The following is a 12,021-nucleotide window of genomic DNA, read 5'->3' as shown; positions in this document are numbered from 1 at the left end:
CATCCAAACCTCTATGGACGTGCTCTGAAAGTCAACAAACTCAGCGCGGTTTGAACCAAATCTCCCAAAATATTTTAAAGGGAAAAAAAAAAAAGAATTTATGGGTTCAATGGTTAAAACATCTGCGCTACATTTCAGTGCCATGCTTAATATGGTGGACTCCTGCTTCAGATTCTTAATTTTGGGTTACATTTTGTGCTAATGGGTCCCTCCACATTGCTGCGAAGGCCTGTTGGGCCAAATTCTCCTTTCTAGCTGGCCTAGTGGTATGTAAATATCAGGGATGAATGTAGCCCATTGGGGTGACGTGGAACTCAAAAAAAGAGAAAGTGACAGTACTCTCAAAGTGCCAGAAATGTATGTCGTGACCCAACAGGAATAGCAAAGACCTTGAAAAGCACTATATATTGTAACGGAGGGCATCCTTAGTCTTTGTGCTTGTCATTGGAAAGTAATCCGAGTCACCTCTCTACTAGACACAACACCACGAATGCTTTGGTAAAATGAGTCAAAAGGTAAAACGATAGAGATTTCATTGGTAGTGACTAGTTACACTTAAACCTGGGAAGCTGGCACTGTGTCCTGCCCATGGGGCAAGCACAGACACTTGGCTAGTATAAAAGTTACTTATAGCCCGAGTTCAGCTTACTTACTAACAACTTTAATGGCAAAATACGTAATAGTGCACTTACCATGCTGTCTGCAATTCTGAAAATGTCTTGTTGGAGGAATTTTAAATTCCTAATATTGGCTGTCTATCCACTCCCTGCTAATATTTGTCCAAAATTTGCTGTTCATACGTTAAAGTGACATAGACCAAGTTGGTTAGTTCAAATGTCACTTTGACCCAATTATTGTTTTTTGTCAACAAATTTCCATTTCCTGCTCTGTCTACCAGCATATATGCACTTTGTGCACTTCGCATGTATGAATTGTGTGAACAATAATTTTCTTCTATTTATCTCAACCAGTGCAGTACTCAAGTACTCCTGAGCAACAATACAATAATGATAGCTGGCTGGTTTTTGTTGTTTTTGTTTGTTTGTTTGTTTTTTGTTTTTGTACGGAAAATGCAGGTTCCTCAAAATGAATATTTTCTATTTTGAAAACAGGCTTTGCTGAAATATTTCTTTTTGGGTGGGCTCAACCCAAAGTAGAATAATTAAATGAGTAACGGATCCAAAATGTTTCATTTCAAATCAGTTGAACTGAAATTCCTATGCATTAGCTGTATTACCATTACACCGAGGAGTTGTGTTCAGAGACCAGGACTCTATTGCATGAGGCGCCGTGTACAACCACAGGAAAAGGCCATCCCTGCTCCAAAGAGCTTACACGGTATAAGACACGAGGAGACAGATGCATACAAATAGACAGACCACCGGGGATCAGCGAGGGCATCTCCGTAAGCATGATGGGCAGTGGTCTCGGCATGCCAGCAGCCAAACAAAACAGAGATCTCACTTTCCCTATCAACACTCTGCCTAATGGCAGTAGTTACTCCCACCCTGTTATCTCCTGGGCACAGGAGACTCCATTTCCTGGAAACCCATGTGCTGATGTGTCTCCAAGCAGAATACATAGTGCATCATGGGACCCACGTGAAACTAGGTGCATTCTGGGAGATGTAGTTTGGATGCTTGATGCCTCCACTCTGACTCCCTGGCCTGTTTCCCATAATGCACATAGATCCATGCATCTATTACGTAAATAGACTTTCCCCAGGGTGGAAACCCTTCCTTTAGTCTCCCCATTCCCATGAAAAAAATACCAGATTCAAGATGCATTCCAGTCCTGAGTGGCATGGTCACATGTCTTACTAGGACCAACCACGGTTAGGGCTTACAGGAAAATCAAAACTATTTATAGATCATTGCCTTGAGTGCTGAGCCATTATGTATCTCGAGTATCAATAATGTTCCACGTTAGCATCTTCAGAGTTGTAAACAGGTCCACACGTCATATTTCTACATTCACGTACAAGAATGAGACATGCGCAGAAATAGAACATATACATTCAGTTGATTGGAACTTTAAAAATGTTACATGATGCATTTTGCCTAAAATGCCTTCAAGTTATGCGTGTTCATAAGCCCATTTTCATAAAGTGTGGGGGGAGGCATGACGGGGTTTTTTCCATCAATGTGGTTAATTCACTTCTCCAAGAGGTGGTGGCAAGATTATGTAGGCACTCTTCCATTGAAAAATCTGATGCACAAAGGGGGTTAGGTCAACCTAGCTGCATTGTCCGGGGCATACCACTTTTCACAGCCTTACCGCTGTAGCTAGGTTGATTTGATTTGGGGCTCAGAAATGTGTGAAGAGACAGAGAAATGGAACTGACTTTAGTTTGGCGGCATGTAGGTGTGCTGCGTGGGCTTGCGTCTCCTCTCAGACTGCTTTTACATCAAGCAGATTCTTCATCTCCTGCTTCTCTCCCCAGGCCTGATTCTCTCTGTGCCTAAAGAAGTGTGCGCCACAGGCTGGGGGGACAGGGGCATAGCAGGGATACTCACTGAATCTGGCTTCTCCTATAGCCTACAAAACGTGCACTTGTTTTCCTGAGCCACGCTCTCCTTCCTGCTTCCTCGGGGCGAAAGTTCCTTCTTGTGAAAATCAGTGGCAGAATTCCCATAGAATTCAGTGGCGTAGGCGCAGATCCTCAGGGAAGATATTAAAACCATGCAGGTTACACTGCTTTATCCTTATACTTGAGGGGTATGTCTACACTGGCATGATTTTCCGGAAATGCTTTTAACGGAAAAGTTTTCCGTTAAAAGCACTTTCAGAAAATCGCGTCTAGATTGGCAGGACGCTTTTCCACAAAAGCACTTTTTGTGGAAAAACATCAGTGGCCAATCTAGACGCGGTTTTGCGCAAAAAAGCCCCATCGCCACTTTAGCCATCGGGGCTTTTTTGCGCAAAACAGTACTGTTCTGTTTACACTGGCCCTCTCGTGCAAATGATTTGCGCGAGAGGGCTTTTGTCCAAACAGGAGCAACACAGTATTTCCGCAAGAACACTGACGATCTCACATGAGATCGTCAGTGTTCTTGTGGAAATTCAAGCGGCCAGTGTAGACAGCTGGCAAGTTTTTCCCGCAAAATCATATGATTTTGCGGGAAAAACTTGCCAGGCTAGACACAGCCCAAGTGTAAACTATGCTGATCAGAATATGGCTGCCACTTTCAGAAATCATCCCCACTTTCCAGGAAATATGTAAGTTTCCATAATGGGAATTGCTGTGTTTTTTATGTTTCTCGGAGTGCTTGAAATTGCCTTGATGGGTGCAATATTCCACAGATACATCCCAAGACACTTAGCTTGGTCTTACGTTGGTTTCACAGTTCAGTTCAGTTTGTGTTGAACAGTGGCCTCAAAATGATCTAGTGGCACAATTATTGATTGAGTCCAATTAATGTGATTGTAAAAATAGGATGTGCCTGGCCTGGCTGATCCACAGTGTTTTCCCTGCTGTGAGCTTTCTAAGTGGTTACTCTGTTGCATTTCAGCACGCTTTTATACCCAGTCCTCCAGAAATCCAACACTGCTCAGTGGGACTGATATTGGTTACTTTGAGTAGGTTACAAAAATGACTTGGATTTAGTCTGATAGACACAGTTATTACTCTTCTGTTGTATTAAATAGAGAGCTGAAAATTGCTTTACAACTGGGAAACTATATCATATATAGTAACTTTCACAAGGCTTCCCTTCCGCAAGTGTTTATTGGATAATGGGGTTGTTTTTTCCAGTTTTTCTAATGACAGAAAACAGTCGGAAGGCAATAAAAGAATTAACGTGAAACTAGGGATGAGTTCACCCAATAATACTCAAACATTTAATTCCTATCACTCGCACAATTCAAAGACCATAAATCATAATTAGGAAAGCTACATTTAAAAGACACATAATTAGAAAAGTAATATTGTGGCAGTTAACTGGATTTAGTAATTAATAGTCTTCATTGTACAAATTAGTTTGTCGGCCTAATCGCCGTTAATTCTGTAGTTGTTAACATGTTGTCATTTAGCACAGTGGATGTCTTTGTAACCTTCTTTTGTAACCTTTCAGTCCAATAATAAACCAGGATGTGATGCCAGCTCATGTTTACCACCTCATACAGAATTTATGGGAATGGTTGCATAAAATACAGAACAATGCAAAGGAGGGAGTACTTGTATGGTCCAACTTGCATATCTGTGTTTAAATCTGAGGACTGTTGATTCAAGAATATAGAGAGATCAAACACGTCAGGGAGAAGGACCCTCTGTAACCCTAGATGATGCCTGAGGTCACAATCAGCATCCTCCCTTGCTGCTGGAAATTAAGTCTAGGCCTACACTAGGTGAAAAGTCGAAGTAAGATGCATAACTTACTAGACCCGCTAAATGACCCCGGGGGGACAGGTAGACAAAGCCTATAGGATAAGCAAGTGTAGATGCCACAGTGTGCAGGGAATGTCTCATTCTCTGTGACCGATATTGGTGCGACTGGGTGGTCACATTCTGCACTTTCTGGAGTTTGAGTGGTTATTCAGGCGAATTTGGTGATTGGCAAGAATTCCATCCTGAAAAGCTTCCGGGTACTATTACAGGAGTCTTCTGTCTCTGTGTATGTAAACCGTTCGATTAGCCAGCACTAAAGAACACACAGCAGGAGTTGAAGCTTTGGGAGGAACTCTGAAACTTCATGTGCACTGCAGATAGCTTCCTCCGTGCAACTCTGAACGTGGACTTTCATGCCCCTCTTCAGAAGGGAACGAGGACTTGAGTCAGAAGGGGGATTGATTTGTCTGAGCAGGGTAGCTTATTTTTGTCATCCTTCCTGCCAAGTGTCTTTCTCTCTCCAAGCTATTCACTGCAAAAAGTGAAGATTTAGAATGGCTTCTCACCTATGAGAGTGGAGGAAAATTCAATGGTAAACCTAGCAGAGAATTTAAACTCTCACACACTATAGCAAATGGCAGCAATTGCGGCCACACGGGGGAACGTACAATTCTTTCCTGCTTTCGCTCACTGATTTGGCCTAATACTCCCAGCCCTGTCTCCAGACAGGTAGGAAGCTGAGAGTAATTTTCATCCCTCATCTGAAAAGGAATTGCCAGAGGATGGCCAGTTTATCACGGCTTCACTGAACACACGCGCTCAAAGAGAAAACTGCCCTTGCCATCTTGGAAGCAAAGACAAGCTCAGCTGATTTACTTGGATGTGACTGGGAGAGGAAAAACGAGACTATTTAAACCCAGCTGGGGAAATCAAAAGGGGTGGGTGGGAAGACGCTGTGACGTTATTTGCATTTTCTATCCACTTCTTTGTTGAAATGTTGTTCTGAGCAGCCCCACAATACAGTAGATTCTGTTTATTAGCAGCTCAGTTGTCAGTAGCCAGCAAAAAGTTGCCATTATTTTAATTGCACGGTATATTCCCCCTCCATTCATATATATATAGAGAGAGAGAGAGAGAGGGAGGGGGAGAATGAACATGAATATCTGTTTTACATTTGAGAGAGTCTGTGTTTGTTCAAGAACTCATTTTACATGGTAAGAGAGAGGCCCACCAAATTCAGGATACAGCTTCCTCTTATCATAACTGAAAGCAAGGTCAGGGTTTGGTTGTGCCAGGACAGTGGGCTGTGCCTGGAATGGGATTTTGCTTCTCATCAAACCATACAGAAAAGCGAGTGAAACAGGCTTCCTCGGGGCACACCCCCTCATCTGGGGCTGCCCAAGCCTTGCACCCCACGGGTGCCCTTTAGGGAGAGCAGGAGGGGCTGAAGTGCCCCTCCCTCCCCGGATTCATACAGGAGCATGGCTGGCTGTTCATCAGGGAGCGGGGGGAAAGTGCACCGTTTGCTGCATTCCTCACTCTGGCTGGGGAGCTCAAGGGGCAGCTGAACTTAGATCTGCTCCGGTGAGGGAATATGTTCCCCTCTCCTGGCTGTGCCCTCTGGAGCTGCAGCGGCCGAGGAGAGGTGCTTCTCACCTGGCCCCAAGCTGCTGCAGTGAGAGCGGGTTGGGCTTGTCTTTTCGCACGGGGCAGCCTGAACCCCTCCTCCCCAGAGCATGATTTAAATGGAGCATGGACCTTTTCATTTTATTTTCCAAAAAACAAAACTCAATTTTTTTGACCCGAGCACAGCCCGGTTAGTCTTCGAACCACATAACTTCCAGCAAACAGTTGAACAAAGCCTGAAGAACTGAAAACCCTTTGTTCCAGGGGAGGTAGACACCCACGTAGCCGTACTGCTAAAAAGAGAGTAAAGAACCTGTAATGGGCACGTAATCCTTTTCACACCATCTATTGCTGTGCTCTGGTACTGCAGGCTTTAACCTTCTGTGCAAAAAGCTTTTGTTGATGCAAGTAATTCACTGTCTGTTGTTCCTCTCTGGCCATCCCGAGTCAGTGGTCAGACGTGAAGGTTTACATAGAAAGAGGCTTTCCATCCCCCTCCCCCCAAACATCACTGGTACCTCTGTCAGGTAGGACTAATGCAAAGATTCCCAGATTCCTTGCGATATTGCCTCGTACCAGTCTGCCAGATAAGCACCTGAGTTCTGCAAAATGACAGATGAGCAGGAGTGGGAAGCAAGTGCTCTGCCCTTCTATAGAGCGTTAGGTAGAGCTGGTTGGGAATTTTACACCGGAACGGCGGCTCAGTGGAAAATGCAGTTTCCACGAAGTCACTTTTGCCAACTCCCTTTGACTTTGTCAGTAAAAATGGAAGCCGAGTTTTTTGTTTTAGGTTAGTTTGATACTGAACTGCATCTGCTTAGGTAGCCATGGTGTCCCCTGGGAGTGGTAGCTCAGGTACTGAATGGCCCTTGAGTCTTTCCTCCGAGTCAGGTGCCTTGGCCAGGTTACATCTTCCCTGAGACAACGCAGTTTCCCGTCTGAACGAGCCAGGTACATCATGAGAGGTGCGGTTCTTCACAGGGTGTGGCCAGCGAGTTCAGCCCAGAGGGCTGAATGAGACCGCCAGGCATCCAAACGACAATTCACGGGAGGCTCTGTGGTACCTGTGGAGGATGCCGTTGAAAGTCAAACTGGTTTGCAACTGTTTCAACATCTCCAAGCTGCGGTTTTTCGGAATTTTGTGGTAGGAAAAAAAATTCAGTATTTTGGGTTTTGTTCCCATCCCAAATTAGGGTGAAAACAAAGGTTGAAACAGCAAAATTCCCTGTGAGGTAGGAATTCCGGGGTTTTTTACTCCACTTTACTCAGGGTTTGGCCAAGATTTGCAGAAATGTAAAGGCAAGTAGGCATGCTGGGACGGTGACCGGGGGTCCAGAAACCGCAGGTGAGGGAGATCCAGCACATAAGTCAATCCTCAGGGGTGGGGAACCTCTGGCCTAGGGACCAGATCTGGCCCCCAGCTTGCCTGGATCCAGCTCCCCAGGTTCAGGGCTCCCTCCACCAGCAGCAGGGAGCTGGAACTGGCACTCCAGCCCTCAGGCTCTCCGTTGTGGGGTGCAGGGACTCCCAAGTCTTGTGGACTGGAGTCTTATAGGGTATGTCTACACTACCCCGCTAGTTCAAACTAGCGGGGTAATGTATGCATACCGAACGTGCAAATGAAGCCCGGGATTTGAATTTCCCGGGCTTCATTTGCATAAGCCGGCCGGCGCCATTTTTAAATGCCGGCTTGTTCGAACCCCGTGCTGCGCGGCTACACGCGGCACGGGCTAGATAGTTCGAACTAGCAAGCTATTCCGAACTATCTGTACACCTCGTGTAGCCGCGCGGCACGGGGTTCGAACAAGCCGGCATTTAAAAATGGCGCCGGCCGGCTTATGCAAATGAAGCCCGGGAAATTCAAATCCCGGGCTTCATTTGCACGTTCGGTATGCATACATTACCCCGCTAGTTCGAACTATACCCATAGACATACCCATAGACATACCCATAGACTTTAAGGTCAGAAGGGACCATTATGATCATCTAGTCTGACCCCCTGCACAGTGCAGGCCACAGAATCTCACCCACCCCTCCTAGAATAATCCTCTCACCTATATCTCAGATATTGAAGCCTTCAAATACTTTGAAGACCCCAAGATGCAGAGAATCCTCCAGCTGTGATCTGTGCCCCATGTACAATTGAGTCAGGCAAGCTAGCGCCAGCTCTGACCCACAGTCTCTGCCTGGTGGGGGAAGAAGCAGCTCTGCCTACTCCTATTCTTCCCCCCCCAACCCCACCCCACCCCCTGGAAAAATGGCAGCACAGCAAAGTGCTGCCTGAAGGCTTTTCCCCTTCCGCTCCGATTGGCCATAATCATGGCCAATCGGAGCAGTGAGGGGTGGTGCCTGGGAGCGGCGGGGGACATGGAACCATATATGTCCCTGGGGAGCTGCACCTCATAAATGCTTCCTGTTTCCCAGGCCCTACAGGCTCCCACCCCCGCCTGCTGCTGTATCCCCCTGCACTCCTGCACCCTACCTCCCCCCTCGACTCCCCCCACTTCAGCTTGCTGCTGCACTCTCCCTCCCTCCCAACACTGAACCCCTCATTTTTGGCCCCACCTCAGGGCCTAGGGGGGCTCACAAAATGTACTAGCCTGGACACACACACATCCCTTCCTGGTTCCTGGTGTGTGCGGGGAATGTGGGGAGTTTTTGTTTTGTTTTGCTTCTCACTTTTTGTGAAGCCCCCAACTGATTTTTTTCAGTGACTCTGTAGCCCCCAACCCAAAAAAGGTTCCCCAACCCCTGCTTTAAATGCAGGATGTGTTTATCAAACCACTAATTGAGCAACACAACACTCGCTGACAGTAAAGAATTTAGGAAGGCTACATTGAAAACTTATGAAGCATGTAAAGAAGAATTCTAATCGAATGATACATGTCACTTTCCATTCACTGTCAAACCTACTTGCTATATTTTTGTTAACTGGGCTTTGGAGAGTACAGCAGAAAATAGAATTCAATCCTTTGAATGCAGTTTCCACCCCTTAATATAGCTTGTTAAGCCATTGACTGGAATACAATGGAATTTGACAGACGTGTACAAAATGCACTCTTAATATTCAAGCTGCATTGGAGCTGGATCCTAAAATACCCTGGATGGCTGGGTTATTCTTTGCTTGGAAGTTGACAGGCACCTACTTAATATACAAAACTAGACTGTGTTGAATGGTATTTGAAAAAGACAGCTAGGCCCACATCTTCAGAGGTAGTTAGGCACCATCTTTTGGAGGTCTGGGTTGTCATAAGTAAAGGGAGTGGCTACCTCTCAATTAAGCTTTTATCCAAATTGTCACTGTCGCCAAGGGTCAATGTGAAGATGATCTTACTGTATATTTTAGATCTAGGAGGAGTTCTTGATTAAAACGGACTCACAAATGCTAAAATCTAAGACCACCAAATCTAGTGTGCAGTGTCCTCTTATCATAACTTAAAGTAAGGTAAAGATTAGCTGTGCCAAGACAATGGGATGTGCCTGGAATTTGATTTTCTCATACAATGGAAAGGGAGGGGTCTAATAGGAGGGACAGTTATACTGCAGAATGACCACGGGGGCAGCAAGGGGCCAGAGACGGGTACTGAGACTGCTATAATCCCATTGGACCAGCAGGGGTGGAGAAAGGGGCAGCTGTCCCCCTATATATTTCAGAGAGTTTGTCTGTTTCTGTGTCTGTCTGTCCCCCAGCCAGGGGACATGCACCCCTCCCCCGGCTATGGCTGGTGCAGAAACCATGGAGAGGTGCTTCTCACTGGGCCCCAAGCTGCAGCAGTGAGAGAGGGCTGGAATTGTCCTCTGTAGAGATGTGAACGGTTCACCAGTTACTTGGTAAGCATCAACCATTAAGGGTGATACTCACCAGGGAACAATTAATCATTACCCGAGAGCACCCCGTCCCTTGGGCTGTCACTTCCGACCCCACATGAGGCTTCCTAGCCCCCTCTCTCCAGGGTATCCTGCATTACTGAACGCCTAACACCTTCCCTCCCCCCCCCCAACCCTAACCCTAACGCTAACCCTAACAAACAAAACTTATGTGAGTTAAGGACCTGAGCAACGCCGGGTAAAACTTCTAGCTGTGTATAAAGTAAGAGCGCCCTAAACTTAGAACACCCAGATCTTTAACACTCCTCCGTGAAACAGCACTTCTGAGGTGTCTCAAATGCCAAATCGTGTTCACTGCCTTGCATTAAAAATCTGAAACTTAATTAAAAATGTAATTGCTGTTTATGCTCTAGGGCAGTCTGGGGCCTTTTGAGCAATAACGGATCTCTTTCACTGTGATGGAAGAGCCAGGCGTCTGCCATGTGGCTCTGGGTGCTTTCCTCCTCACTGGGACATGGGGTGGAGACTCTGTATGATCAGCAATGCGTCTTACCGAAACGGATTTGAACAGCAAAACCGAAACGGATTTGAACAGCAAAGCCGAAACTGCCTGGAAACAAACCTGCTTTCTCAACATACGCCACAAATGGTGGAAATTCTCTGCCTGCCCTCCCCACTTCATTGCTTTCCCTTTTTCACTTATGCTGCTCTTTAGATGGGGTCTGTTCAGAGATGACACTAGGGACAAGAACAGCAGCTCACCCTTAGGGTCACTGCAGCCCTGTTTTACCAGTGGGGAAACTGAGGCCCAGAGGGACTGAGTGGCCTGTGATCATTCAGCAATCACAAACCCCACATCTCTGGACCACGCTGCCTCCCTGATTGGATTAAGTTCCAGGCTCGTGGGCCCGACTCTTAGCAGTGAGTGGGGTAGTACAGACCCCAAATCCACAAAGCACCAAACTCCTTCCTGGTTCCCAGGTTGTACTGGAATACCCAGTGTGCCCCCAGGGCGAGGCCGGGTCCCAAGGTGTGGGAGGGAAGCTCCCTCCAGCCCTGGTCTGCGGCCAGCCCGCCTTCGGGAGCAAGCCACCCAAAAGAAGCGAGGAAAGAAGGGCTTCCAGCCTTCCTCCCCCACGCACATCAGCAAAGCGAGGCAGCCCCCGAGGGAGATGGACATTGGCTCCTCCCATGGGGCGATGCAGCAGGCAGGCTGCTTGTGCCGGGGGGGAGCTCCAATGGGAAGTGCTACCCGTTGGGTTAGTTCCACATGGCCCTCTGGGGAGCGTTGCCTGGCTAGGTGGCACCAGCTGCTGCTTCTCCTTGGACTGCAGCTGCTGTTACTGTGCCAAGAGCATCAGCTGAGCGTTTAACACCGGCATCGCCTTCAAGGAGGCCTTGGCAGGCCAGCAACTGCTCTTCCAACCGCCGCAACGTCAGTCTCCGTGGCAGGGAGGACAAGCCCCTTGGGGCGATAGAGCAGAGATCGGACTTCTTGCAAGACTTGCTCGGCCTTTCTCCTGTTTGTGGGAGTCTTGGGTCAAAATGTTTCCAGTGGCAGCAAATGGGGCAAGTTACAAAAGGTCTGTCGGAAAGTGTTTTTTTTCCTGGCAAGGGTCCTCCAGTGGAACGGAAGATCAAAGCTCATTCACCTTGTTCATGCTGCCACTACCCCAGCAAGAAGAATCCCAAGCATTGTGACAGGCTGGGGACCGACTGGCTAAGTAGCAGTTCGGCAGAAAAGGACCTGGGGATTGCAGTGGATGAGAAGCTGGAGATGAGTCAACAGTGTGCCCTTGTAGCCAAGAAGGCTAATGGCATATTAGGGTGCATTAGGAGGAACATTGCCAGCAGGTCTAGAAAAGTGATTATCCACCTTTATTCGGCTCTGGTGAGGCCACATCTGGAGTGTAGCCTCCAGTTCTGGGCCCCCCACTATAGAAAGGACGTGGACGCAGTGGAGAGGGTCCAGCAGAGGGCAACCACAATGATGAGGGGGCTGGAGCACATGACATCTGAGGAGAGGCTGAGGGATGTGGGCTGATTCAGTCGACAGAAGAGATGAGTGAGGGGGGATTTGATGGCAGCAGTCAACTTCCTGATGGGAGGTTCCAAAGAGGATGGGCTATGTCTGCACTGGTGCGATCTTGTGCCAGAGATATGCAAATGAGGCTAATCATGGAATATTGCTGAGCCTCATTTGCATATCTAATGAGCCACCATTTTTGCGGAAGAGGCTC

The 12,021-nt window shown here is 47.3% G+C and overlaps 1 protein-coding gene across 12 annotated transcripts in view; it reads left to right on the top strand.

The window, feature by feature from the left end:
• Nucleotides 1-12,021, top strand: part of CADPS (calcium dependent secretion activator) — a 422,307-nt gene that overhangs the window by 96,378 nt on the left and 313,908 nt on the right. The gene's annotated exons all lie outside the window — the stretch shown is intronic.

Source organism: Pelodiscus sinensis, chromosome 11 (genome assembly GCF_049634645.1).
Source record: "Pelodiscus sinensis isolate JC-2024 chromosome 11, ASM4963464v1, whole genome shotgun sequence".
Classification (NCBI taxonomy): Eukaryota; Metazoa; Chordata; order Testudines; family Trionychidae; genus Pelodiscus; species Pelodiscus sinensis.
The sequence above is the reverse complement of the archived record's forward strand: the minus strand, read 5'-3'. Positions and strand labels throughout refer to the sequence as shown.